Source organism: Schistocerca piceifrons, chromosome 2, assembly GCF_021461385.2.
Source record: "Schistocerca piceifrons isolate TAMUIC-IGC-003096 chromosome 2, iqSchPice1.1, whole genome shotgun sequence".
NCBI classification, from domain to species: domain Eukaryota; kingdom Metazoa; phylum Arthropoda; class Insecta; order Orthoptera; family Acrididae; genus Schistocerca; species Schistocerca piceifrons.
In genome coordinates, this window is record NC_060139.1 from 822,469,578 (window position 1) to 822,484,039 (window position 14,462).

Sequence of the window (14,462 nt, forward strand, 5' to 3'; positions counted from 1 at the left end):
CTAAGTCTAGCGGACTGATGACCTCAGACGTTACAGTCCCACAGTGCTTAGAGCCATATGAACCATTTCGTAAAGGGTTTCCATTCCTTCACCAAACTGCTAGGTGATCGTTGGTCCATGTCGACATGCTGCAATACGTCTGCCCTCTACATACTACACGTGCTCGGTGGGATTTAAGTCGGGGAAACGGGCAAGCGAGTCTATTCGTCTAGTCTATTCGTTCCAAGAGCTCCTCCACTGCGCTATTTGATGTGGTCGCGCAGTGTCATTCATAAAAATGAAATCAGGGCCGAATGCAAACTCAGAAAGAGGCACATGTGAAGGAGAGTCTCGATAACGTCGATCATTGAATCGGACGAGGATCTTTTGTGTCTGAGGATTTAGTCCTTATATTCGTTGATCTGTAGTTTTCGTCTGCCGTAGGCTTTTTTTCTTAGAGTGAATAGTGGGTGACGTGGTCACACTACGAAAAAAGGTTTGTGCAAGCTACTTGTATATTCTCATTGTCTTGTAATATTAGAACGCAGAGTAGACAGTTTACGTATCCATCTCCGTTATCGGTCCTCCTAATTGCTCCACACTGAGGTAGAACAAAACTGGAAAGGAATTCCTTCGACGACAGAAAAAAGACAAAGATTTGAACTCCGCCAGTCCTGTCAAGGGACTATGGAGATTGTCTTTTGTCATAGATAATAGCCGTTTATGGAAGGTCTTTCGACAGCCAGTTGTGCCTAATTAAACCAAAGTAAGACCACACACACTGTTTAAAATTAGCTGTGATGTAGGAAGAGAATGAAGTGTCCATTTCACAATGTACACAGCCAATCAATTGTCTGTTTTTTAGACTTGGCCTACTTTTCGATACCGCTAAGCAAAACAACAGATGATATATTATTGTTGCCATTTGTGAATATGAAGTAATTACATTTCCTAAATGGAAAGTAAAAAGTGCTACTTAAATGTATTACTTTACGTAAAAAACGTTATATTCATCACGAGCTCAGGCCCCCAATGAACATACAGACAATATAATTTAAGCGCATTAAAACAGTAAGATTAAAAACATGTGTGGCAAACGAACAGACAAATGTCAAACTAGCACGTAGCAGCTAGCTGCAGGGCCTAAGTAGACTAGCAAAGAGCGCACCATATGTTGCAGGCCGATGCCGTAATATACGCTCAGTTATATAATATTTTAATTGTCCTGCAGCGACCAAGCGTCGTAACATACAACGTAGAAACCGAAGTTGCTACTAAAATGAAGTAGTATAACAGCAATGGAGTGAAATCAAGTAAAATTAAAAAGACTGGTCAGTCTCCCACAGTTTTCACAATATAAGAAAAGAAGGAAAAAGATGTGGAACATGAAGGCTATGTAGCCTAGCGGAAAATGTAGGAAAATATAACTTTCTTTAAGGGTCGAAACCGACTTTAAAGGATGTAATTAACAGCTCCCTCTTGCGAGAAACCAGCTTTTCAAAGAAATAATGCCATCTAAAGAAAATAAAGGAAGTATTATGAGATGTACGGGAGGAAAGCTACGCTTCCGAAAACGAAGTGACGTTGATAAACAAGATACTTTAGCAAGATAGTACACGGTCGCAAGCAACGGCTTGAAATTGTTGAAAAGAAGCTTCTACTTCTCGAGCGCAACTGTTCTTTTAAGAGCAGGTTACCCTTCCTTGCCGCGCTTCTAAAAATCTGTAATTCAATCAATAAATCCAACCTCCACCATACGCTTTCTTTAGGCAGAATCTCGATTTCTTCCTTTTCCGATTATGACCTGACGTTAACGAGTGTTCTGCGAACGTAGAATGATGGGTACCTCACTATATACATCTACGTGATTACTCTCATATTCACAATAAAGTGCCTGGCAGAGGGTTCAATGAACCACCTTCAAGCTGGCTCTCCACCGTTCCACTCTCGAACGGCGCGCGGTAAAAATGAGCACGTTCATTTTTCTGTGCGAGCCCTGATTTCTCTTATTTTATCGTGACGATCATTTCTCCCTATGTAGGCGGGTGCCAACAGAATGTTTTCGCAATCTGAGGAGAAAACTGATGATTGAAATTTTATGAGAAGATCCCGTCGGTACAAAAATCGCCTTTAACGATTGTCACGCCAATTCACGTATCATGTCTGTGGCCCTATCTTCCCTATTTCGCGATAATACAAAACGAGCTGCCCTTCTTTGAACTTTTTCGATGCCATCCGGCAGTCCACCTGATGCGGATCCCACACCTTACAGCAGTACTCCAGAACAGGGCGGACAAACGTGGTGTATGCAGTCTCTTTAGTAGATCTGTTGCACCTTCAAAGTGTTCTGCCAATGAACCGCAGTCTCTGGAATGCTCTACCCACAATACTATCTATGTGACCGTCCCAATTTAGGTTATTTGTAATTGTAATCCCTAAGTATTTAATTGAATTTACAGCCTTCAGATTTGTGTGATTTACCGCTTAATCGAAATTTAGTGGATTCCTTTTAGTATTCATATGAATAACTTCACACTTTTCTTTATTCAGGGTCAAGTGCCACTTTTCGCACCATACAGACATCTTATTTAAATCATTTTGCTATTCGTTTTGGTCATCTGATGACTTTACAGGACGGTAAATGACAGCATCATCTGGAAACAATTTAAGAGGGCTACTCAGATTGTCTCCTATGTCATTAATATAGACAGGAACAATAGAGGGCCTATAGCACTTGGGGAACGCCGGATATTACTTCTGTTTTACTCAGTGCCTTTCCGTCTCTTGCTAAGAACCGTTCTCTCTCTGCTGGGAAATCACGAATGCAGTTGCACAACTGAGGCGGTATTCCATAGGCACGCAGTTTGGATAGAAGACACTTGTGAGGAAAGGTGACGAAAGCCTTCCGGAAATTTAAAAATATGGAATCAATTTGACATCTCCTCATTACTTTATGAGTATAAAGAGCTAGTTGTGTTTCACAAGAACGATATTTACTGAATCCGTCCAATGTGTCAATAAATCGTTTACTTAGAGGTAATTTATAATGTTCGAACACTGTATATATTCCAAAACCCTACTGTAAATCGACGTTAGTGATATGTGCCTGTAATTCAGCGGATGACTTATTTCCCTTTTTTGGTATTGGTGTGACCTGAGCAATTTTCAAGTCTTTAGTTACAGATTGTTGTATATAATTGCTAAATATGGAACTATTGTATCAGCATACTCTGAAACGAACCTGACTGGTATACAATCTGGACCGGTGGCCTTGCCTTTATTAGGTGATTTGAGTTGCTTTGCTCCACCGAGGATATCTACTTCTATGTTTCCTATCTCGGCAGTTGTTCTTGGTTGGAAATCTGGAATATTTAATTCGTTTTCTTTGGTGAAGGAGTTTCGGAAAACCTTGTTTAATAACTCTTCTTTAGTAGCACTGTCATCAGTGACTTCACCGATGTTGTCGCGCAGTGAAGGTATTGATTGCATCTTGCCACTGATGTGCTGTATGTATGACCAGAATCTCTTGGGGTTTTCTGCCAAATTCCGAGACAGAGTTTCGTTGTGGTAATTATTATAAGCATCTCGCATTGAAGTACGCGCTATCTTTCGAACTTCTGCAAAACTTTGCCAATCTTGGGGATTTTGCGTTCTTTTAAATTTCGCATGCCTTTTTCTTTGCTTCTAAAACAGCGATCTGACCCGTTTTGTGTACCATAGGGGATCAGTGCCATCACATATTAATTTATGTGGTGTATGTCTCTCAACTGCTGTCGATACTATCTCTTTGAAATCATCTCACATCTTTTCTACGCTTACATGATCAGATCGGAAGGAGTGGATGGTGATGATGATGACGATGTTTGGTTTGTGGGGTGCTCAATGCGCGGTCATAAGCGCCCGTACACATTTCCAATCTGTACACAGTCCAGTCTAGCCACTTTCATGAATGAGAACAACACAAACACCCGTTTCCCAGCCAGGTAAAATCCCTAACCCGACCGGGAATCGAACCTGGGACCCTGTGATCCAGAGGTAGCAACGTTAGCCACTAGACCAAGAGCTGCGGACGGAATGAGTGGAGACTGTCTCTTAAAAAGGCGTTAAGAATATTTTTATCAGCTTTTTTAAATAGTTATACTTTGCGTTTCTTTTTGATTGTGGAGGGTGGTACGGTATTCAGCCAAACAGCAACTGCTTTGTGGTCGCTAACCCCTGTAACCGTCTGATACTCCCTATTTGAACAGGATTATTTGTTGCTAGCAGGTCAAGTATGCTTTCGCAGCCATTTAAACTTCGAGTGAGCTCATGAACTAATTGTTCAAAATAATTTTCTGAGAAAGCATTCAGTACAATTTCGGATGCCGTTTTATGCCTGCCGTCGGCTTTAAACATATAATTTTTCCGGCATATCAGGGTGGGTAAGGCCATCAGTGGGAGAGCACCTCGAGTTATTGCTGCTAATAAGTACACCGTTCATTTGTTACAAACAGGAGAGACTTCAGTAATGGATAGGAGCTATGACTGCTGTGTCCCGATGCGAACTGAGTTGGTTCGTGATCCTTAGGCCCACAGCTCAATGCGGTGTTGGCTTCCATCGCAGATTGAGACAGCTGCCAAGGGGCATCACTCTGGGGGGGTGGAGGGGGGACACGGGGATGTGAAGGACGTCGAGCACCTCCCACGTGTCCCCTGAGTATTGCCTGCACTGAGGTTGACCCCTCACCTGTGGTTAAATGGGAGATTACTCCAAAGTCTGGCATACAGCGAGAGACTTTCCAAAGGGCCGATCGTAGGGTCACCCTGGTTCGTTTGACGTACAGGTTTCAGGCGTTATTCATGGCTGATGGTGAGCCATATGCAGACGTCCACCCTGTTGAAGCTTTTTGGCACTCAAGATCTGGGCATTCACAGAGGGTGGGTTTGGTGGTAGTTGGGAGCTCCAACATTAGGCGCATAATGGGCCCCTTATAACATGGCTGCCAAGGAGGGGTAGGTAGCCAGTGTGCACTCTGTGTGAATACCGGGTGGAGTCATTCCGGATGCCATGAAGAATACAGGGTGCAGCCAACTGCAGGTGGTGACTCATGTTGATACCAATGACTTGAGTCACTTTGGATCAAGGGAGATTCTCTCTGGTTTTGGGTGGCTAGCGGCTAGCTTGCTTGCGAGATTAAGGCAGAGCTCACTATCTACAGCATCGTAGATAGAATCGACTGTGGTCCTTTGGTGAGAGACGAGTTTAGGGTCTGACTGTGTACGCTGCAGATTCCTTGACTTGTGCCATTGGGTGGTGGGTTTCCGGGTTCTGCTTAATAGGTCAGGAGTCCATTACACATAGGAAGTGGCTACACGAGTAGTGGGGGCTGTGTGGGTGGGTCTGGCCGGGGCTTTAGAGGGTCTCAGGAAACCACAGAAAGAGCGTCCATATAAAAGGTGCAGGTAAAACACAGTAAGGTAGTTGGGAAAGAACCAGAGCCACACCTGGTAGCCGTGCGGTATGAGGCATCTTGTCACGGTTCGCGCGGCTCCCACCGTTGGAGGTTCGAGTCCTTCCTCGGGCATAGGTATGTGTGTTGTCCTTAGCGTAAGCTAGTTTAAGTTAGATTAAGTAGGGCGTAAGCCTAGGGACAGATGACATCAGCAGTTTGGTCCCACAGACCTTACCAAAAATTTCCAAATTTGCAAAGAACCAGAGCTCCAAGCCCTAAGCCTAATAGAAAGCACTGAAGCTCCAATAGTTATTGGTACAGAAATCTAGCTAAAGCCGGAAATAAATTCAGCAGAAATTTTTTAAACGACCGAACAGTGTTCAGAAGGGATAGATTAAATACAGTTGGTGGAGCAGTACTTACTGTTGTCGAAGTAGTTTGCCTTGTAGTGGTACGTTTTGTATGTAGGTGCAGGGAAAGTTAAATATTACACACAAAAATCCTAACTTCGTGTTGGACCTCGTTTTGCTCGGCGTAATGCAGCAACTCGACGAGGCATGGGCTCAAGAAGTCGTTGGAAGTCTCCTGCAGAAAAACTGAGCCATGTTGCCTGTATATTCGTCCATAAAGGCAAAAGCGTTGCTAGTGTAGGAAGTTGTGCACGGACTGTTCTCTCGATTACGTCTCATACATTTTCGGTGGGATTCATGTCGGGTGATCTGGGGCCAAATTATTCTCTCGACTTGTCCAAAACCGTTCTCAAACAGATCGCTATCAGTTGTGGCCTGGCGTCTGCAGGTGGTTCGAAGCAGCCCAACATTAACACTTCCACTTAATTATCTGCTCAGTTGGACGAGAGGAAGCAATCCATTCCATGTACACACAGCCCACACTATTATGTAGCCACTAACAGCTTGCACAGTACTTTGTTGACAACTTGATTACATGGCTTCGTGGGGTCTACACCACACTCGAACCCTACCACTAACTATAATCGGGACTCATCTGACGAGGCCACGGTTTTCCAATCGTCTAAGGTCCAATCGATGGACCACGAGCCAAAGAGTGGCGCTGCAGGCGATGTCGTGCTGTGAGCAAAAGGCACTCGCGTCGGTCTTCTGCTGCCGTAGCCCATTAACGCAAATTTTCCGGACACTGTACTATTGGATACGATCGGCGCACGTCTCACATTGATCTCTGTGGTTATTTCAGGCAGTGTTGCTTGTCTGTTAGCACTGATAACTCTACGCAAACGTCGTTAAGTGAAGGCCGTCGGCCACTGCGTTATCCATGGTGAGAGGTAATACCTGATAGGGTTGTCGACAGGCACTTGTCACCGTGGATCACATAATGTTCAATTCCCTGACGATTCCCGAAATGGACTGTCCCATCCGTCTAGCTTCAGCCACCATTCCGCGATTAAAGTCTGTCAATTATCGTCTTGCGGCCATAATAACATGAATCCCTGAGCACAAATCACTGCTCCGCTAATGCACTGCCCTCTCATAGTTTGTGTATACTACCGCCATCTGTATGTGTGCACATCGTTATCGCATTACTTACATCACGTAGTCTACGTAGGCCCTACAGCTAGTTGCCATATCTTTAGTTTGACGTTTGTCTATTCAACAGCACTACTTGTTTTTAATCTCACAGTTCTAATGAATTTTAATCATATTGTTCGTATGGGACATGAGCGCCTCAGCTCATAAAGGATGTAACACGTTTTTCGTAATGTAACACGATTTTCGTAATGTAACTCAAGTAACAGTTCAGTGTTCCATTTAGGAATTGTAATCTGTACATACAGTGTGGCCCACTTAAACATCTGAGCGAAAATATCTATGGAACAAAAACACATACTGAAAAATGACTTTCACTGCTCTGAATGTAAGGCGGGGGCTCATAAATGTAAATACTATGAAACATTGTAAAAGATAAGCAAATACACTCCTGGAAATGGAAAGAAGAACACATTGACACCGGTGTGTCAGACCCACCATACTTGCTCCGGACACTGCGAGAGGGCTGTACAAGCAATGATCACACGCACGGCACAGCGGACACACCAGGAACCGCGGTGTTGGCCGTCGAATGGCGCTAGCTGCGCAGCATTTGTGCACCGCCCCCGTCAGTGTCAGCCAGTTTGCCGTGGCATACGGAGCTCCATCGCAGTCTTTAACACTGGTAGCATGCCGCGACAGCGTGGACGTGAACCGTATGTGCAGTTGACGGACTTTGAGCGAGGGCGTATAGTGGGCATGCGGAAGGCCGGGTGGACGTACCGCCGAATTGCTCAACACGTGGGGCGTGAGGTCTCCACAGTACATCGATGTTGTCGCCAGTGGTCGGCGGAAGGTGCACGTGCCCGTCGACCTGGGACCGGACCGCAGCGACGCACGGATGCACGCCAAGACCGTAGGATCCTACGCAGTGCCGTAGGGGACCGCACCGCCACTTCCCAGCAAATTAGGGACACTGTTGCTCCTGGGGTATCGGCGAGGACCATTCGCAACCGTCTCCATGAAGCTGGGCTACGGTCCCGCACACCGTTAGGCCGTCTTCCGCTCACGCCCCAACATCGTGCAGCCCGCCTCCAGTGGTGTCGCGACAGGCGTGAATGGAGGGACGAATGGAGACGTGTCGTCTTCAGCGATGAGAGTCGCTTCTGCCTTGGTGCCAATGATGGTCGTATGCGTGTTTGGCGCCGTGCAGGTGAGCGCCACAATCAGGACTGCATACGACCGAGGCACACAGGGCCAACACCCGGCATCATGGTGTGGGGAGCGATCTCCTACACTGGCCGTACACCACTGGTGCTCGTCGAGGGGACACTGAATAGTGCACGGTACATCCAAACCGTCATCGAACCCATCGTTCTACCATTCCTAGACCGGCAAGGGAACTTGCTGTTCCAACAGGACAATGCACGTCCGCATGTATCCCGTGCCACCCAACGTGCTCTAGAAGGTGTAAGTCAACTACCCTGGCCAGCAAGATCTCCGGATCTGTCCCCCATTGAGCATGTTTGGGACTGGATGAAGCGTCGTCTCACGCGGTCTGCACATCCAGCACGAACGCTGGTCCAACTGAGGCGCCAGGTGGAAATGGCATGGCAAGCCGTTCCACAGGACTACATCCAGCATCTCTACGATCGTCTCCATGGGAGAATAGCAGCCTGCATTGCTGCGAAAGGTGGATATACACTGTACTAGTGCCGACATTGTGCATGCTCTGTTGCCTGTGTCTATGTGCCTGTGGTTCTGTCAGTGTGATCATGTGATGTATCTGACCCCAGGAATGTGTCAATAAAGTTTCCCCTTCCTGGGACAATGAATTCACGGTGTTCTTATTTCAATTTCCAGGAGTGTATAAGTTTCAACACAGGCATTCTTTTTTTTTTAAAGTAAGTGATCAGTAACATGAAAAATCACAAAAAGAATGGCGCTGATTGCATCGCGATACATCAATTACATCCCGATAACTTGCACAGCTAAGTTGATGCTTGAAATAAACAAAAGGGGGCCGCTGCTGCACATCTCGAGATGCAAGTGTGAGCCCCACATATGAATGTTTATGGCAGGAAACCCTATTACTACTTTCGGCCCTTGTGAGAACAGTGAAAGTAAGATTACGTACGTCAGTCACATCGCGATTATAAGCAACTTTGGGTTAACTCTTGCATCTGGAGACGTGCAGTAGCGACGTGTTCCGGTTATTTCAAACATCAAATTCGCTTTGCATTTTCTCGGGATGTAGTTGATGTATTGTGATGCAACCAACGCCATTCTTTTTGTGATTTTTCATGTTAATGGTTGCACAAGAAATAATCCGGACCGTCAATTAAAAAAAAAAAGAAGGAAAAACATAAATTTGTTTTGGAACTGAAATTTGCTGAGAGTGTCCATTTGGTTATTTGTGTCTTTGTAATCCACACAAATATACAGTTCTATTCCGAAATTGATGTAAGTTTGCACACTTGCCCTTCGAGGGAAAGTAATGTAACTTGAAACCTACAGCCGGCCACAGTGGCCGTGCGGTTCTAGGCGCTACAGTCTGGAGCCGAGCGACCGCTACGGTCGCAGGTTCGAATCCTGCCTCGGGCATGGATGTGTGTGATGTCCTTAGGTTAGTTCGGTTTAATTAGTTCTAAGATCTAGGCAACTGATGACCTCAGAAGTTAAGTCGCATAATGCTCAGAGCCATTTAAACCTACAGAGTGAATCGCCTAAAACTTTCGTATAAAATGTTGTGGAAATGCAAAGGTCTGTTGATGTGCTGTTTTCACAGAATGGATTACTACTCAGAGGCCCGTATTGTTAGCCAATAAACAGATTGTAATAATACTTAGAAAGTGTACTTTTTGCGCAAACATACACTTTTTTTAAATAGCACAATGTCTGTTGACATTAACAAACTAAAGGGATGGTAAGTTAAGATGTCAGTGGTGGTTGTTGTAGGATTCTACGAGATATCGTATTTTGAAAAGTTTCAAAACCGACACTTGTTTGTGCCATTCAACCTATTTAGTTACTAAGTACGATGTTGTTCTGTTTGTTCACAGTGTGATTATGTGTTCCTTGAGTGTACTGTGACTTGCTAGTCAGTTAGTGTGTGACAGTACAAGCAGCAGGTCGTGGCTGGACTGTGAGATTTACCAACGCAGAAACAGCTGACATGCTCAAGGTGTATGGAGAGTGTAGGAAGACTGTAAATCGTTTTTGCACGGTGTATGCGGCAAGATATCCAAGCAGACGTGAACCATCTCGGCAATTATTTACTAACCTCTTCAACCAGTTCGCGAAAGCTTTAGTGTAGCACCTAGCCAACGTAACGGAAGGGAACAAGTGACGACAGAAGAGGGGAAATCAACGCTCTTGCTACTGTTGTGGTTGATCCGCACATTAACTCCTGCACAATCGCACGAGGAAGTGGCATGAGTCAGACAAGTGTCCTACGCATTCTAAAGCGACATAGGTTTCATCCCTGCCACATCTGTCTCCAACAAGAGCTGTATGGAAACGATTGTGAGAATCGTGTTAACTTCTGTAATTGGCTCTGAGGCAGGTTACTTCAGATGTATCACGTATCTCATTAAGTGGTGAAGCCACATTTACTAATCATAGCTTTGTAAACCACTGAAACAAGCACTATTGGTCTATTGACAAACTCCGTTAGCTTCGTCAGGTGGGACGTCAGCGTCCATGGAGTGTAAATGGGTGGTGAGAAATTGAGAAACATCAACTGAAGAGATTATTTCAGAAAATAACTACTGTTCCCTCATTAAACTACGGCGAAGCAACCATGCAAATTCCAATTCTTCCATTTATCGATTTGTTTCTGTTACCTTGCAATCAAAATGACGCTTCATGAACGAAGCAAGGAGTACATGAAGAGCAGACTAGCACAGACTGGTCGAGACAATCAGACTTGTATCAAATATAGACCTTAATTTGAGGAACAAATTTCTGAAAATTTACGTTTGAAGCACAACATTGTATGAAAGTGAGTCATGTGCTGTGTAAAACCGGGCCGGCCGGTGTGGCCGTGCGGTTCTAGGCCCTTCAGTCTAGAACCGCGTGACCACAACGGTCGCAGGTTTGAATCCTGCCTCGGGCATGGATGTGTGTGATGTCCTTAGGTTAGTTAGGTTTAAGTAGTTTCAAATTCTAGGGGACTGATGACCAGAGATGTTAAGTCCCATAGTGCTCAGAGCCATTTGAACCATTTTTTTTTTTTTTTTTTGTAAAACCGGAAAAGAACATATTTTAAGCGTTTAAGATCTGGTGCTAGAGAAGAATGTTGAAAATTAGGTGAACGTAAGATGAGAACTGCATAATGCCGCATAATCAGTGATTAACCGCCCAGAAAAGGGGACAGGATGACACGACATTTGTAAATATGTCAGGGAATAGCCTCCATGGAGCTTTACGGAGGTGCATAATGTAAAAACTGCAGGGGAAGACAAGGGTTGGAATACAGCCATCAAATAGCTGAGGATGTAGGGTGCATATGCTCTTCTCAGATGAAGAAGCTGGCATGAGAGAGAAATTCATGGCGGACAGCATCAAACCAGTCAGAAGACTCGTACCTCAAAGAGAAAGAAAAGCATCTCTTAAAAGACTCCTAGCATAGATGGTTTCATTCAGAGCCCCCAGAAAAGTTAGAAATGTGCAACTTAAGTCAATGTTCCCTCGTTTTCATAGTTATTGCACATTGTGGTCACAATTACAACCTAAGTGGAAACTATGTTGACTCCAGCGCACTTTGCACTTAAATACGGTACTAAACCTTACGATACCATTGATTCCAAGGGAAAATGATAGATCAGGTTGTCTACATGCAGCAGCAGTGGTAAACTCGCACGCTGTGACACCGTGAACTTACAAGTTAAGCTCATTTGTGAACATTCAAATTTCAGTTTGTGTGTCATACATAGTGTAAGGCGTAATCGACCCTTAAAATTAATAATGCATGTCGAGTGTCAGCAAGACAAAAAAAAATACAACGGTTACATCAAGTGCCATGATATTTTCCATACACACACACACACACACACACACACACACACAACATAGCCAAAATAAAACTTCTGTTATGCTGACGTTCATTCATCACAACACAGCCAAAGATGATGCTGAAACAGGACAGAAATGAAACACAGTAAATGCAATTGACGCTTGTGCAACAAGACAGAAACGAGAAGTTGGTACCTCGAAAATAAAATCTTTGCTACGAAAATAAAATTATTTTTCATTTAACAAGTATAAAACACACGCAGGTTGCCTATCGTAATATGGAAATACAATTACAGTATCTGATAACAAATGATAACTGAGAATTTGCAGAAAATTAAAATAGTTTTATTTCCCAAAGTACGCAAGCTTTCGAGAGCAAAACACTATTGACAGTACTGGCATACACTAATCAGCCAGAACATTATGACCACCGTCCTACTATCGATGTAGACCCATCCAGACGATAGCAGCGTCATCTGCCGAGAAATTACGGCTAGTCAGACACAAGCAAGGTGCATGTAGTATCAGTGTGCGTGCTGCTAATACGAAGAATGGGGAAGGCGAGTGATCACAGTTTGACTGAGGGCAGATTTCGTCGGGTGTTCGAGAAGTGCTCTGGTGAGTGTTTTCAATACACAGCGAAACCAAGGTAAAACCATGTCCAGAAGTCGCAGGATGAGTGACCACCCCTCATTACAGATATACTTATATGGAGATGGTGTCTGTTCTTTCGGACATCTTACGGAAATACCGGCCATGATCTCCTTCTGTGCGGATGCACACATATTCCCAGAACTCATACAGGACTTGGTAAGAATGTCTTCCACGAGTAATGAGTGTGTTGGTGTGGGACATTAAGAGAATATAGTGTGTGGACATACAAGTTAAGAATGTGGGTCTCGCGGGAGGCGGGCGCGAGATAGTCCCTCCACTCGCACTATCCTCTGTGCCCTCGGTGGCTCAGCTGGCTAGAGCATCTGCCATGTAAGCAGGAGATCCGGGGTTCGAGTCCCGGTCGGGGCACACATTTTCACCTACATCTACATCTACATCTACATTGATACTCCGCAAGCCACCCAACGGTGTGTGGCGGAGGGCACTTTACGTGCCACTGTCATTACCTCCCTTTCCTGTTCCAGTCGCGTATGGTTCGCGGGAAGAACGACTGTCTGAAAGCCTCCGTGCGCGCTCTAATCTCTCTAATTTTACATTCGTGATCTCCTCGGGAGGTATAAGTAGGGGGAAGCAATATATTCGATACCTCATCCAGAAACGCACCCTCTCGAAACCTGGCGAGCAAGCTACACCGCGATGCAGAGCGCCTCTCTTGCAGAGTCTGCCACTTGAGTTTATTAAACATCTCCGTAACGCTATCACGGTTACCAAATAACCCTGTGACGAAACGCGCCGCTCTTCTTTGGATCTTCTCTATCTCCTCCGTCAGACCGATCTGGTACGGATCCCACACTGATGAGCAATACTCAAGTATAGGTCGAACGAGTGTTTTGTAAGCCACCTCCTCGGTTGATGTATATCAACGCCCGTCATCAGCTGAAGGTATTAAATTAATTCTAATTTCCTGATTACAGATGTCGGACGTCGTAGGCTGGGCAGATTGGTAAAACAGGACAGGTGGTGAACAGTGGCGGAACTGACATCAGACTTTAATGCTGGGCAGAGTAAAAGTGTGTCTGGACACAGCGTGCACCGAACACTATAACAATGGGCCTCCACAGCCGACGACCGATGCATGTGCCAATGTTAACATCACGACGTTGGCAACTACGACTGAAACGAGCATGTGACCATTGGCACTCGCCATTGGCACAGAGGCAGAACGTTGCACAGTCTGATGAATCCCGATACGTTCTTTATCATGTCTATGGGAGGGTGAGAACCCAACGTCTTCCATGGGAACAGTTCCTTGCCCTGTATTGCGGGACGGAGACAAGCTGGTGGCGGCTCCATTATGCTCTGGAGAACATCGACATGGGTATCCATGGCTCCCGTGAAGGCACCATGATGACGAAGGAATACAGTACACTGGTTTCAGAACACGTACACCACTTCATGCTGATCGTGTTTCCCAACAGCAGTGGCATTTTTCAACAAGATAATGCACAATGTCACAATGCTGGGAGGGTGATGGTGTGGTTCGAGAAACACAGTGGCGAGCTCCAATTGATGTGCTGCACCCCCCCCCCCCCTTAACCGTCCAGATGTGAAACCGATTGAACACATCTAGGATGTGACTGAATGTGGTGCCAGAGCTCATCGTCCCCATTCCTGGAATTTACGGGAATTAGGTGACTTGTGTGTGCAGATATGGTGCCATCTCTCTCCAGCGAACTACCAAGGCCTCATTGCTTCCATACCATAACAAGTCGCCGCGCTCTTATGACATCGACATCGATGGGACGTTAACCCCCCTCCTCCTCCCCCACCCCATCCTTCATAGTGTACTTCTCTTGGCCAAGAATACCATTTTTGCCTATTCTTCTTCTTCTTCTGCAGCTCTACAGCCCATGACGTA

At 45.2% G+C, this 14,462-nt stretch overlaps 1 non-coding gene across 1 annotated transcript; it reads left to right on the plus strand.

The window, feature by feature from the left end:
- Positions 1–12,877: 12,877 nt before the first annotated feature.
- Positions 12,878–12,952, plus strand: Trnat-ugu. The gene has a single exon. It is a non-coding gene; the product is annotated as a tRNA-Thr (tRNA).
- Positions 12,953–14,462: the final 1,510 nt, after the last annotated feature.